Source organism: Apium graveolens, chromosome 10, assembly GCF_009905375.1.
Source record: "Apium graveolens cultivar Ventura chromosome 10, ASM990537v1, whole genome shotgun sequence".
In the NCBI taxonomy this organism is placed as follows: Eukaryota; Viridiplantae; Streptophyta; class Magnoliopsida; order Apiales; family Apiaceae; genus Apium; species Apium graveolens.
In genome coordinates, this window is record NC_133656.1 from 178,120,679 (window position 1) to 178,134,178 (window position 13,500).

The 13,500-nt window shown below is 39.9% G+C and overlaps 1 non-coding gene across 1 annotated transcript; it reads left to right on the forward strand.

The window, feature by feature from the left end:
* The first annotated feature begins 7,603 nt into the window (after positions 1-7,603).
* LOC141694864 (small nucleolar RNA R71) lies at positions 7,604-7,710 on the forward strand. Its single transcript, XR_012564145.1, has one exon. It is a non-coding gene; the product is annotated as a small nucleolar RNA R71 (small nucleolar RNA).
* Positions 7,711-13,500: the final 5,790 nt, after the last annotated feature.

Here is a 13,500-nt window from a genome sequence, read left to right on the forward strand (position 1 = left end):
AATACTTGATTTCAAGATACCAATTTAAGCTATTATAAGACGTTCTAAGTGGTATAAAATGCCACTTATCACACCCCCAAACTTAAATCGATGATTGTCCTCAAGCGTCACAGACTCAAAAACAAACTAAAAACATGCATGAATGCAATCTATATGAAATGCAGCGATCCCCCTTACTACGACCAAACCAACCAACTCACGACATCTCAACAAATGCAATTAGGCGAATAAAGATCAATCGAATCATACAAACTAACATACAGCCAGAAACGTGGTGTGTTCAGATGTTTAACAAATATGCTTCGCAACTAGATTAATTATCATGACTCAACTATCATCTAGGCAATCGCATGATTATACAAAGAATAAAAATTCTAGGCACAAAGTGACTTATAACACTTCGAGAATCCTGGAGCTTATTATGGAATCATGCTTTTTATTTATAACAACAAATGCTTATTTGACCATGCAATGAGTGAGGTCCACAAAAGACTTATACAATGGTATCCATGTAGCGAGCGTTAGGTTAGTGGATCCCAGACTATAAAAGTCTTAGGTCACTAGGCACAAGTCCCCTAAGAACTTAATAACTCGAATACCAAAGAGCCCACTCGTGATCAATTATGCATTAACTCTTTATTATTATTTTTTTTCTCTTTTATATATATATATATATTTTTTTTTTTTAAATTCTGAGCAAGTGCATTTCGCTCCATCCTGCTCAACCCTAGACTACTCGCATACACATACGAGCTGGCTACTAGCCAATTGACGCCTAGCCACAATTAGCAACGAATTCCATTTTTTACTCCATATTTTTTCCTTTTCATGCCTTTTATCACTAAGAACCTATTATAAAATTCTAAGCATAATAAATAGATTAACCTCGAAAACCGTCGAACCATAACAACAATCTAGTCCTTAAGCATTCTCTAAGACTTAGTGAAATTACAAGTGTTTCTAACATGCATATCAACCTACACGATTCAACATTACTTTAATGCTATCACTACACTCGCATCAACATCACAAATTAGTCGGCAAATCAGCGCAAAAGGGATCATGGCAAATGCATGAGCTACATGACATGATAAACAAATAAAGCTATAAATAATAAAAAAACTCTATATGGCAAAAATTATGCAATTATATGAACTAACTATCATGAATATGCAACTATATGACACACACACAAAATATTCCTTAACTACCACCCCCAAACTTAAAATCTTCACTGTCCCCAGTGAAGGTAGTAGAAAGGAACACAGGGTATACCTACTCGAAGAGATCATCATCATCATCACCCTCAGTGGGTGGTATATCAGGAGGCGGATATGTAGAGTCCTCACTAAAAACTGGCCACTGGATGTCAGCTCCAAGGCCTCGAAAAGCGGTCCCTAGCGCAAGGGTGAGCTCCTGAGCAAACCTGCTCTGCGTCTCGTACATAGCATCCATCCTCCGTGACAGCCTCCTATACTGGGCATCAGCCATCCCAGCACCCTCCTGAGCTCTAGAAGAACCGGCCTCATCACGCCTTGGCCTCGCCATAGTAGCACCTCATGCTGGACGCCCTCCTGGAAGATGATAACCCTGCCCATGCTCCTCGGGCTCACCACCGGTCTACTCCTGCATCGCATTCAGAGTCCCGGAATCAATAGGAGCGGCCGGCAACTGCAACTGCTCATGATACGGCCACTGAACTCTCACCGCTCGGCAAAGCTTAGTAACCGTGGATGCATAAGGGATGTTCATATGCTTAGCTCCCTAAAAAACTTCAGAATTCCTTGGTAGATGAACTCACCAAGGTCCACATAGTACTCCTCATTCAAAATTCCTCACAACAACTATGCTCTCTCAACTGTGACCTCACGTGCATGCGAAGAAGGCAGAATATTAGCAGAAATAAACGCATTCCATGCACGGGCGTACCTGTTCATCGCGATCACTGGAAAGTGACGATACTCATTAGTTCCGGTCTTGAAAGTCCATACTGTGCCCGGCCTACAGAGAGTAGCACAAATCAAATCCAAGTCAAAATCCCCAGCAGTCTTCTCGTTTCAGCTCTCCTCCGTGGGCTTCCTCTGTCTCTGCCCAATCACATGGCGAATCGCCGCTGGGTGATAATCAACCATCATCCCCCGGACCACAGAATACCCATTCTTCTCGGCCTTCACGTTCCCATAGAACTCGCGAACCACACTCATCGGCACTGCTTCAGGCGACTCACAAAAAGCTATCCACCCCTTCTCAGCAATCATAGGCAACAACTCACCATCTCTCCCCGATGGTAAAAAGCCCCTCTCCTTCAGAATCGGCTTCCACAGAAGTCTAGTGTACTCCTCCTCAGCAGCCCTATCAATCAAACGAGACCTCGCAGCAGTACCCCTCGAAGAATCAGCAGTAGGGACAGTGCTGCTGCTATCAATAGTCCTTGCTCTCTTGGGTGCCATCGAATCTGAATAAAAGTGCTTGAGATTTATGTTTTTGTGTTGGGAGAGAGTTGAAGTGTAGAAAGAGTATGGGAGATATATGGGATAGGTGTATGTATATATAGGGTATGGATTAGGGTAGAATTTGATTAGGATTGGGTTTAAGGGTTAAAATCATGGGATAATGGGGAAATAGGTCGTGGGTTTATGGGATGTATTTTGTTTTTTTATTTTTCTGATTTTTTTTTGGATTTTTATGGAACTAAAATTTTTTCTCCCAGCCGACCCCTGAGCGATCGCTCAGCAGAGCTGAGCGGTCGCTCAGGAGGCTACTGGAAAAAAAATTTATGGCCCAATTTTTCTGATTTTTTTGTGGTTTTGGATAGGTTATTAACTTCTAAGGGTTCCTGTAATACCAAATCATGGGTTGCCTCCCACGAAGCGCTTCTTTTTTGTCATTAGCTTGACGTTGCGTACCTTCCTCAAGTTGACAATAAAACGGCACTAACCACTTCTCGGTTTGTCGTGTCCCCATAGTAGTGCTTCAAACGCTGACCATTAACCTTGAATGCTTGGTCCAGATCATTCTCAAAAATCTCCACCGCTCCATGTGGAAACACAGTTTTGACAATAAAAGGTCCAGACCATCTTGATTTTAACTTCCCAGGAAAAAGTCAGAGACGAGAGTTGAATAAGAGAACTTGTTGCCCCGGTACGAATAACTTAGGATGTAGCTTCCTATCGTGCCACTTTTTCACCTTTTCCTTGTACATTTTGTTGTTCTCGTACGCTTGCAGTCGAAATTTATCAAGTTCATTAAGCTGAAGCATTCGCTTCTTTCCAGCTGCATCTAGATCCAGGTTCAACTTTTTCAACGCCCAATAGGCCTTATTTTTAAGCTCCGCAGGTAAATGACATCCCTTACCATACACCAGTTGAAACGGGAACATACCAAGTGGAGTTTTGTATGCTGTTCTGTAAGCCCAAACAGCTTCATCGAGCTTTAAAACCAATCCTTCCTTGACGGACAAATAACCTTCTCTAGAATGCGCTTGATCTCTCTGTTAGATACTTCCGCTTGACCATTTGTTTGCGGATGATAGGCAGTAGCAACTCGATGATTCACGTTATAACGCTGCATCATAGAAGTGAACTTACGGTTGCAGAAATGCGACCCTTCATCACTTATGATTACTCGAGGCGTTCCAAACCTTGTGAAAATCTGCTTATGAAGAAAATTTAACACTGCCTTTGCATCATTTGTCGGTAGAGCTTTGACTTCTACCCATTTTGAGACATAATCGACTGCCGGCAAAATGTACTGATTGTTGGACGAGACAAAAGGCCCCATGAAATCGATTCCCCAAACAACAAAGACCTCAACTCAAGCATCACATTTAACGGCATCTCATCCTTTCTCGTCAAATTTCCCACTCTTTGGCAACGATCACACCTTAAAATAAATTGATGAGCATCCTTAAACAAGGTAGGCCAGAAAAAACCTGCTTGCAGAATACGAGCTGCCAACTTTTCACCACCATAGTGTCCTCCATAAACTGTGGAGTGGCAGTCTCGTAATATCCCCTCCGTCTCACAGAATGGGATACATCTCCTGATGATCTGGTCAGCTCCCTGTCTAAACAAATACGGTTCATCCCACATATACCACTTCACCTCATGCATAAACTTCTTCTTTTGAGTTGTGGTCAAATTAGGAGGCATTATATTGCTGACAAGATAATTCATAATATCTGCAAACTATGGCTCTTCCTCCTAAACTGCGAACAACTGCTCATCCGGAAAAGATTCGTTGATCAATATCTTATCATGTGAAGTAGACTCGGGATTCTCCAATCTAGAGAGATGGTCAGCTACTTGATTATGAGTACCTTTTCGATCCTTAATCTCTAACTCAAATTCCTGTAGTAAGGGCACCCAATGAATGAGTCTCGGCTTCGAATCCTTCTTGGAAACCAAATAGCGAATGGCCGCATGATCAGTGAATACTGTCACTTTTGTCCCAAGCAGATAAGATCAAAATTTTTCGAAACCAAAGACTATAGCCAAGAGCTCCTTCTCAGTAGTGGTGTAGTTCATTTGGGCCCTATTTAAGGTCTTGCTAGCATAGTAGACCACATGAAAGAGATTATTCTTGTGCTGCCCAAGAACTGCGCCTACCGCATAATCACTCGCATCACACATCATCTCAAAAGGCTCTGTCCAATCCGGTGCTATAATAACTGGTGCAGTGATCAAACTCTTCTTAAGAGTCTCGAATGCCATCAAACATTCATCATCAAATTTGAAAGACACATCCTTCTCAAGCAAGTTGCACAGCGACTTAGATATCTTCGAAAAGTCCTTGATGAAACGCCGATAAAAACCCGCATGACCAAGAAAACTACGAATTCCTTTCACATAAATAGGTGGTGGAAGATTTTCAATGACTCCCACCTTGGCTTTGTCCCCCTCAAGACCCTTGCTAGAGACCTTATGCCCAAGAATAATGCCTTCACGCACCATAAAATGACATTTTTCCCAATTGAGCACCAAATTAGTTTCCACACACCTTTTGAGTACGGCACGAAGATTATTCAAACATTCATCATACGAATGTCCAAAGACGGAGAAGTCGTCCATGAACACCTCGACATTATTGCCAATCATGTCAGAGAATATAGCCATCATACATCTCTGAAAAGTGGCCGATGTGCCATATAACCCAAACGAAACTCTGCGAAAAGCAAACGTGCCAAATGGACAAGTGAAGGTAGTCTTTTCTTGATCCTCTGGTGCAATACAAATCTGATTATACCCCGAGTAGCCATTCAGAAGATAATAATACTCATGACCAGCCAACCTGTCAAGCATCTGATCAATAAACGGAAGAGGGAAGTGATCCTTCCTCATGGCCTTGTTCAACTTTCGGTAGTCTATGCATACTCTCCATCCTGTGATTGTTCGAGTGGGGATGAGCTCGTTCTTCTCATTTGCTACCACAGTAATACCTCCTTTCTTAGGCACACATTGCACGGGGCTTACCCAAGAACTGTCAGAGATAGGATAAATGATTCCTGCATCCAGCCACTTCAGAATTTCTTTCTTCACCACCTCTTTCATGATAGGATTAAGTCTGCGCTGTTGCTCAACAATTGGCTTACTACCCTCCTCGAGTAGAATCTTATGCATGCAATATGAAGGGCTGATCCCCCTGATGTCTGCTATGGTCCATCCAATAGCCGATTTGAATTCTCTCAAAATCCTTAAGAGTTTTTCCTCCTCACTACCTGAAAGGTCAGATGCAATAATAACAGGTAATATAGATGCATCACCTAAAAAAGCATACCTCAAGTGGTCAGGGAATGGCTTAAGCTCCAAGGTGGGTGCTTCCTCAATTGATGGTTTGAGCTTTCCTTCAGTATTTTTGAGGTCAGAAGTACCAAGAGATTCGGCATGTCCAGCTTTCGCCTCCAGGGAGAAGCATTAAGATATTGTAATTGCTCATTGCCATCCTCATCATCACTGCCAAAATCCCCCACTAAGGCCTTTTCTAATGCATCAGACATTAGCATATGATCGAGTTCTGAAGTAACCGCAGAATCAATCAAATCCACTTTTAAGCACTCCTCATCTTCTGTAGGGAATTTCATTGCTTTGAATATATTGAAGGTCACATCCTGATCCTACACCCTCATTGTAAGTTCACCTTTCTACACATCTATCAAGGTACGGCCAGTAGCCAAGAAAGGTCTTCCCAAGATTATGGGAATCTTCTTATCTTCCTCGAAATCCAGAATAACAAAGTCTGCAGGAAAGAAGAGCTTATCCACCTTGACTAGCACATCCTCCACTATGCCTCTTGGGTAAGTAATAGAACGATTAGCCAATTGTAGAGACATGTAGGTGGGCTTTGGATAAGGCAAATCCAACTTTTTAAAGATCGACAACGGTATTAGATTAATGTTTGCTCCCAAATCGCAAAGACATTTGTCAAAAGACAACTTGCCAATGGTGCAAGGAATGGTGAAGCTACCTGGATCTTTAAGCTTTGGAGGTAACTTTTGCTGCAGCACAGCACTGCATTCTTCCGTTAGAGCAACGGTCTCAAGGTCATCCAGTTTCACCTTCCTTGAAAGAATTCTCTTCATAAACTTTGCATAACTAGGCATTTGCTCCAGAGCCTCAGCGAAAGGTATATTGATGTGAAGTTTCTTGAACACCTCCAAAAACTTACCGAACTGCTTATCCAGCTTTTGTTGTTGCAATCTCTTAGGGAAAGGTGGTGGAGGATAGAGCTGTTTCTCCCCTGTATTACCCTCAGGCAGAGTGTGTTCAACAGTAGTCTTCCTTGGTTCTGCCGCTTTCTCCTTTTGCTTAACTTCTTCATCTCCAACTTCAGCTTCTCCTTCTTTTTCCTTTTCAGCATCAGCAACTTTCCCAGACCTTAAGGTAATAGCCTTGACTTGCTCTTTAGCTTCCTTCCTGCCTGGAACTTCCATGTCACTGGGAAGTATGCCAGGTTGGCGATTGAGCACTGCATTGGCTATTTGACCGATTTGATTTTCCAAGGTCTTGATCGACACCGCCTGACTCTTGCATAACAGCTTAAGTTCCTCAAAATCAGCACTAGTGGGTGCAGCTGCACCTCCCTATTGAGGATATGATTACCTTTGAGCATACTGCTGTGGTTGCTGGAATCCAGGTGGATTGAACTGTTTACTCACACCTTGCTGATATGGTGGCTGAATAGCATTCTGATTATTACCCAGCTGAAATTTGGATGATTTCTGTTGTTAGGATGATAAGTAGCTGTCACAGGCTGCTGTTGTCGCTGATAATTGTTCACATACTGAACAGATTCGTTAACAAGATAACACTGATCCGTAGCATGAGAACCTGCACAAAGCTCACAGACCATAGCTATTTGATTGACTCCATAGGTAGCGAGAGAATCGACCTTCATAGACAACGCTTGGAGTTGCGCTGCAATAGCGGTGGCTGGAATCATCCTTTGAGTTGGGTTTTGATGCTCATTTGCAGCCATATTCTCAATAAGATTATAAGCCTCAGTATAGCTTTTGTCCCACAAGGTGCCTCCAGCTGTTGCATCGAGCATGGGCCGAGATTGGGCCCCTAAACCATTATAGAAACTAGTGATCACCATCCAATCGGGCATTCCATGATGTGGACATTTTCTCAACATTTCCTTATAGCGTTCCCAAGCTTCACACATAGATTCTGTAGGTTGCTGCACAAACTGAGTAAGAGCACTCCTCATAGCAGCAGCCTTGGCCATTGGATAAAACTTCACCAGAAACTTTTGCGCAAGATCTTGCCAAGTAGTGATGGACCCAGCTGGTTCAGAATGTAACCAGTCCTTAGCTTTATCTCTCAGTGAGAATGGGAAAAGCCTCAGCTTGATAGCATCATCAGTCACACCATTATATGTAACACCCCCAGATCCGGGGTCGGGGACCCGGGTCGTCACGAGTTCCACTTCCCTTAACAACACCCAATCTTATTAAACAATCAACTACTCTTTACTGTGACCCCACAATATACACACACACACACCACAAGTTATAGTCTCAGAGATGAATACCCAAAAATAATCACAAGTCGTTTTATTCCACAATTAAGTCAATACACCTTAAAAAGGTTTCTGAATAAATTTACATTTCTTTGCCATTATTACAATTCATAATATACATAAGTCTAGTACATTACTAGTTGAAAACTTAGCCTATTGGTAATTTCTACCTCAGCTACAGCGGCCTGAACGCTTCCGGAAAGCTGCGGAACGTTTCCTATCCGCTTGCGAATTGGGAGCTTGGTCCTGTTCATCTTATCTATCTGATGTTGTGTGATGAAAGAAGAAAGCAAGGGTGAGCAGCAAGCCCACCAAAATAATATGTATAATGATTAACAATATATGAGCTTTCTCATAGTACTCATGAAAGTCTTGGTCAAAAGAAATGAACCAAGTTTGATATCTTAATGCGATGAAGTCGCAAAATATTCAGTATATATACATATATACTTTTCAAAATATTGGAAGTCCTCTTCCATGCATAATATACACAAAGTCCCAGTGTATAACTGTATAAAAAAAATATCGTTGCAAGGTGATCTCATATATCTAACCTTGTCTCAACGTTTTTTTTTCTGAAAATCTTTGCCATGCATAAGATAATCATTTACTAGATATAAGTTTAAAAGATGAAGTTACAAGATACTCCAATATACTTATATCCTTTCCAAATACTACTTGAACTACCACCGTTCAAGTTATAATTAGTTCAAAAGTTCATCACATAGATGAGACTACAAGATAATACTTGAACAGATTCAACCTTTAAAATATCATCAAAATAAAATGAAGTTACGAGATACTTCATTTGATGCAAACATCATTTTGAAAACTTCACCCTGCCAACACTCAACAATCGCCTAACCGTAGCCTTTCTATCGAAATGCTCTGGGTAGTGTTGCAGAAATATCCAATTGGATGATGAACTCATTACGGGAGTTTGCCGCGCCAGGAAGACCACTTACGATGATCAGTCGTAGTAGTGCAACCCCACCATTTTCTACATGTAGAGGAGAACCTGTCGGATTTACTTGTCAACCGAACACTGAACTCCTAAGGAATGGACCGCCTTAGCGGAACTTCCAGGCCATTTGGGCCAATATAATAAGGCTGGGCCGGCGCTACTCGGCCACTTACGCCACTCCTAGTTCAGATGAAATCCATGACTCTGAAACGTAAAGCTCGTCCCCACTTTCCCCAAGTAGAAACTTGTTGATACGGCTCCACCAAGAAGTCGTATCTATTTGGAAAGGAGAACTCACCGATATTTCCCAGGCGATGCCTGTTAATGGATTAACTTGTTCCAAGAATTTTACTTCCCGAGTGTTGGGTAAGTAATCAATTCATTTATCAAAACAGCAACCTCGTTACGAATATAAAACACACCACAGAGCCGGATCCCTCAGGTTTTGAGCGAGTATTTAAATCCCCTTCGAAAGGAGGATCTTAAAAAAATGAGTTTTGGGATCCGCTCTAACTTTTAAAAATCATTTTGAAGACTCACAAAACATTTTTAAGAATGTTTGGAGTGAAGCTGATTTAATGAAGTAAATCAGTCCCCAGAATATTTAGAAAATGTCTGAATATTATTATTTAAATAATATTCTCATAAAGATAATCCTTATAAAAATAATCGAAGTAGAAGTATTAAAACTTATACTTGAAATGGATATTAAATAACCAAAGATATACTTATATAAAAGTACTATCTTTATTTGAATAATCGAAAATAAGTTTGATTATTTACACCTTATTCTTTAATAAAATAAAGAATATATCTCAGCAAATAATCGGAGTCATAGATCCTCAAATGAATATTCAAAAATATTCAATAAATAATATAAACTGAGTCATAAGCCCTCGAATGAATATTCAAATAATATTCAATAAATAATATAAAGAGTCATAAGCCCTCGAATGAATATTCAAATAATATTCAGATAAATAAATAAAAGGGTCATAAGCCCTCGAATGAATATTCAAATAATATTCAATAAATAAAATAAAGTTAAAGTTATCGAATAAACCTTATTCGATTAATAGTTTGGAAAACTATAACCATATATATATATATAAATATATATATATATATATATCCATATCCATATATACAAAATCTACTCGGGATCCTCGACTCCCGGTTTTAGAAAATATTTTCACCTTTGGGTCCCTATACTAAGGGTATATGCAAGTTACCGCTATCCTCTAGCATAGGTATTATCAACTGAACCAACAGATATATAACTCAAGAATATGAGACAGGCATGCATATATATATACCATATCAGCATGCTTCAATATATCGCAACATTTGCTAATTAACCAATATGCATTTATCGCAAGATCATGCATATACAAATGTATACATCACAACAACAGTAAAACGGATAGAATACTTGCCTGAGCGACTTGGGGTGATAAAAGGCTCGGGACGAGTCTGGTAACCTATAAACAACAAGTAAGTTGGAATTAAACCAAAATCACTTGTAAATCTATACTTTAACTAACTTAGACTCTAACGCTTGTTTTGCGCTCACTGATTCGCTTAAGTCACTCGGGTACCCTCGGCTCCACCATTTTTAATAATTTAACCTTTACGAATTTTAAAGAGATTCCTTCGCGAGTGTCTTACCAACTGCCTAAAACACTTACCATAAATGTTTCATACATTAATTAACCCTTTTTGGTCTTTAACCTATGTTTCAAAGTAAGGCGAGGGGAAAAGTTTCGTTCGCGAAACGCCGTTACTTGAAACGGTCGTTTCTCCTAAACCGTGCATCGGAATCGAACGAACTACATATCAAAACGAAGCTCGTAACATGAGCTATCTAAACATGGCAGTGGTCATATTCTAGCAGGGGGTTCTCGGGTCCTAATGCTATGCACAAAAACAGTCCAAAGAAAATCGGACGTTACGACGGCTATGTTTACGCGATTTCCCAATTTTTAACCATTCAAAACCAACCACAAACCAACCTCAAATCCAACATACAACCAACACCCATCCTTATCACATCATAACAATCCCAACCAATTCAATTTAATCATTCATACTTATGCCTAAACTTAACTTTAATCATACTTAAGTTCTTTTAAATCAAAACCACAACAATTACCATTCCATTTCACTACCATTCCAAATCCCAAACTCTAAATCACAACAACAAGCTACAATATCATCCTACTAATCATAATCATCTTATAATATATAGGAACCTAGGGTTTGGAGATGGTATACCTTCCTTGAAGTGGTGGGATGAGCTAGGAAGCCTTAAGAAGCTTTGAGAAGTCTTAGGAAAGCTTGGATCTTCAAGAAAAACAAGAAAACTTCAAGTTAAAAAACTTGAAAACACTATTCATAGTCTTCTTCTTTGATTAAATGAAGAAGATTGAGAAGGAATTAATGGCTTAAACTCATGATATAGTCCTAACTAAGCATGAAGATGATTAGGGAATTATCTTACCAATTTAGTAAGCTTGGATCTTGAGTTTTTGAAAATTCTTGCCTAATGAATAGTAAAAAGCCGAGAGCTTCAAGAACAAAGCCTTGGTTGCTTTTTGATTTTTGATGAAAATGATTTTTGCTTGGCTTGGTTGCTTGGTTTTTGTGCTTGCTTTAGTCAATTACCTTCTTGCCCTTGAATTTGTGTGGTTACAAAGCCACCACACCTCCTTCATTCCCATGTCATACCTATGTCATCCTCATGATGTCATCCTCCCTTCCTTGTCCTCTTTCTATTGGTTGGATGACATCATTCCCACTAATCCCTTTGATTAACTTCCTAATCGTTTGCCTAATGACCGCTGATCTGTTATACAGTTCGCTTAACTTTCGTTCTCGTTTATCGTTTGAAGGATCATACCCGGGATCTTATTACTTAGGTTCCCTTAACCTTTCTCAATACATTATATTCCTTTTTATGATCCTCTATTATAATCCTTTAATTTAAATCCTTTTTATCCTGTTACCTTATACTCAATTCTCTCCGTATCTTGTGGATTTCCGGGAAAAACCAAAGTGTTCAGAATTGGATTCTGACGATCTTTACATACACTTATATACTTCATAGAGTACTAATAATATCCCAGAATATCCATAACAGAACCCCTACATAGTGTGGCATGAAAAGTTTTCTCATTCAGCAAAAACACTATTCATAAGGGTTTCAAAAATTTCCAAAAATTGGGGTTATTACAGTCTCCCCTCCTTAAAAGGATTCCGTCCCGGAATCAGATAGAAAACAAATGGGGATACTTTCTTAGCATTACACTTTCTAACTCTCGAGTCAATTTTCCCACATTGTGGTTCTACCACCAAACTCTGCCTAGTTTGATAATCCTTCTCCTAAGCACTTGTTCCTTTTCACTCTATAACCCTTCCTGGTTGCTCCATATAGGTTACGTCGGGTTGCATATCTATGCGCTCATATGCCTCTATTTATCTGGCATCTGAATTACACCTCCTTAACATTGATACGTGAAACACGTTACGACCTGCTACATGTTCGGGGTTAGGGCTAGCTCATATGCTAACTTCCCAAACGTCTTAATATATCCAAGGGTCCAACAAATTGTAGACTTAGCTTTCCTTTCTTTCCGAACCTCATCAATCCTTTCCAAGGGATACCTATAACATTACTAGGTCCCCTATTTCATACTCTTTATCCTTTCGTGTCAAATCAACATACTTATCATGTCCATCTTGGGCTACTACCAGCCGTCCTCTGATTAGATCTATCATATCCTTGGTCCTTTGGACTACTGCGGGTCCGAGCATCTTGCGCTCTACAACTTCATCCTAACATAAGGGAGATCGACATTGTCTTCCCTCAAGGATCTCATAAGGCGACACCTCGATACTGACATATGATCTATTGTCGTAAGAAAACTCAACCCGTGTTAAGTGATCATTCCAATTTCTTTCAAGTCTATTGCACCGACTCTCATTATTGCTTTTAGCATTAGAGCTTCTGCTTCTCAATACCCATTCTTTTCCAGTTCGTAATCGCTACTACCTTCCGTTCCTAATATTATACTGGTTATACTTTTGCTCGCTAGCATTCTATAACCTTTTAATAACCACGTCAACCTTAGTATCACGAATGTGTTTCCATTCCGCATACTACCACCACTTTATTACTCCTTTTTCAGTTGTTTCTATTTTCCAAAATTTGATCAATCAAATAGAAGTAAAGGAATTTGTTGAGAGATCACTATGATCATGAATACTTGTTATATCGCATAGTTAGTACAGAAGGTGGCCAGCCTTTAGTACTTGACAAGCAATTAAACAACATGTGGTATCCTACTAGGCTTCTATCACAAAGATAGATAGTCATTCGGCAATACCTCCCCTTCTGGAAGGGTTGTTCTTCTCAGCTTACATGAAATAAAAAGAAGAGAAAAGAGCAAACTGAAGAGAATTGTATATATATGTAAAAAAAATATTGCCATAAAATATCTGGCTTGGAATCTACCTCT